Consider the following 1823-nt stretch of genomic DNA (forward strand, 5'->3'; position numbering starts at 1 on the left):
TTCTTGCTGAAGCACGCCTTCCATTGTTGATAGTCTTGGACGTTTTTTTCCGAAGTTAGAGCTGATTTGGAAAAAAACTAAATCCCAACTTTAGAACAACATTATTATATTATAACAATTGATTTAAGAGTTTGAGGATGTTTTCTTTGGGTGCTCTAAGTTACTATTATATGCGTTTCTGGCATTGAGAAATAAGTGCTACACTCCCTTTAATGTTTCCATTTGCCAACATTTCCGAAGATATGGCATTCAACACCTACTCTAGGTGATGATTGGATTGAAAAGGTTAGTGATCCCATAATTGCTTTAAAATTACATTCAACATGAGCATTAATTATTTTTGTATCATTATCACCATCACCAATGCTACCGCAGTGATTTTTTTGTAATTTAATCATAATATGGTGGCATGTCAAATTCCTTATGGAACAGGAGTTTCATCAGGTTGCGTTATATTGTATACTGTAGAAAGGTTACATGTTCAGAAATGAATAAAGACATTAGGATACAGGTCGGTTCCTCTGAATTCAAGTGCAACACAACAGCTCAGTCAGTGGACACTACAACTGAGAGAGGGGCAAAAGTACATAAGATAATTAAATAAAAGTCACCACATGTCTGCCTGACATCCACTTAATGAATTAGCCCTTGGTATACAAAACACTGTTAACTAATGAACTAAATTGTTGTTAATGTGGAGCGTGTGCGAAGGCAACCACACACTAATTGCCAACGGTTCTCAAAGGTATAAATGTCAGTGCTTGCTCGGCAACAGTGGCAACTATTTATTAGCGGTGGGGTTGGGGGGTAGATTAATGAAAGGGAGAGCCTTAACTCTGGACAGACACATTTATCATCAGTAATCTATGTAGGCATCTGTAACCTCCCTGCTCTTACCACCCACTGCTTGGTGTTCTGATTCTGATGATCCAAGCTGGTTGTGAAAATACAGTAGTACATGGATTATTGTCGCTGTAAGTATTTGTGAGCAATGTCACTCTACAATAGAAGCCTCAATGGAGAGTCTGAAAACTTGACCTACTTGACTTAAGCCATTGGCTTCTATAAGCAGCATAGGCCATTGAGGAATGTCCTCCATCTCACTCGGTTCGGAGCAAGTTTTTCCAGGTCACACCAGTTGAGGCTTCTCCCAGTCATTTCTGCTGGGGTTTTTTTCTAATGTTTTCTCCATGCTGATTTAATTATGTGGTGGAGAATGGGGCTTGTTTATGTGAGCAGGGGCTACCTCAGCAGCTCACTCTAATGCGATTGGCCAAGGTGTAAGGTGACGTCATTGGTTTGGGGATTTTAAAGTTTGTTTGAACTATGTATATAGTTGGATCAATCTACTCTAAGGTAAACTATCACAGGCCAGGTAGCACTGTGACCAAAAATATTGCGTGTACAATAACAAATTATGGAAAATGTTCTAAGGGTCTTGGATTTGCTCCTAAAATTAGCAAAAACTGTAAAATAACATACATTATTAGAATGCATTTACTGTAGCTCCATAACTTCATTTTTAACTTAATCAAAAGTGACGCCCCAGGAAGAGCGACATGATGTGAGAAATAAAAAAGTTACAAATCAAATCTCTGTTGAAATTCAAGAGCAGTCCTTCCCTGGTTCTTTATGGACAGTTAAACTTTTATTTATTTGCTGTTCGGTTGAGGTGCTTGCCAACCAACTTTGAGCAAGGATACAGCAGTACCTTCTATAATGGCAAGAAGTTTTCAAAGTGACTTTTACAGTTATTTATAGGTGGGTTGTCCTTTACTTTAGAAAGGCACTGAATCTTTCAGCTCCCAAACTTTTTCCAGAAG

This window comes from Coregonus clupeaformis, chromosome 18 (assembly GCF_020615455.1).
Source record: "Coregonus clupeaformis isolate EN_2021a chromosome 18, ASM2061545v1, whole genome shotgun sequence".
In the NCBI taxonomy this organism is placed as follows: Eukaryota; Metazoa; Chordata; class Actinopteri; order Salmoniformes; family Salmonidae; genus Coregonus; species Coregonus clupeaformis.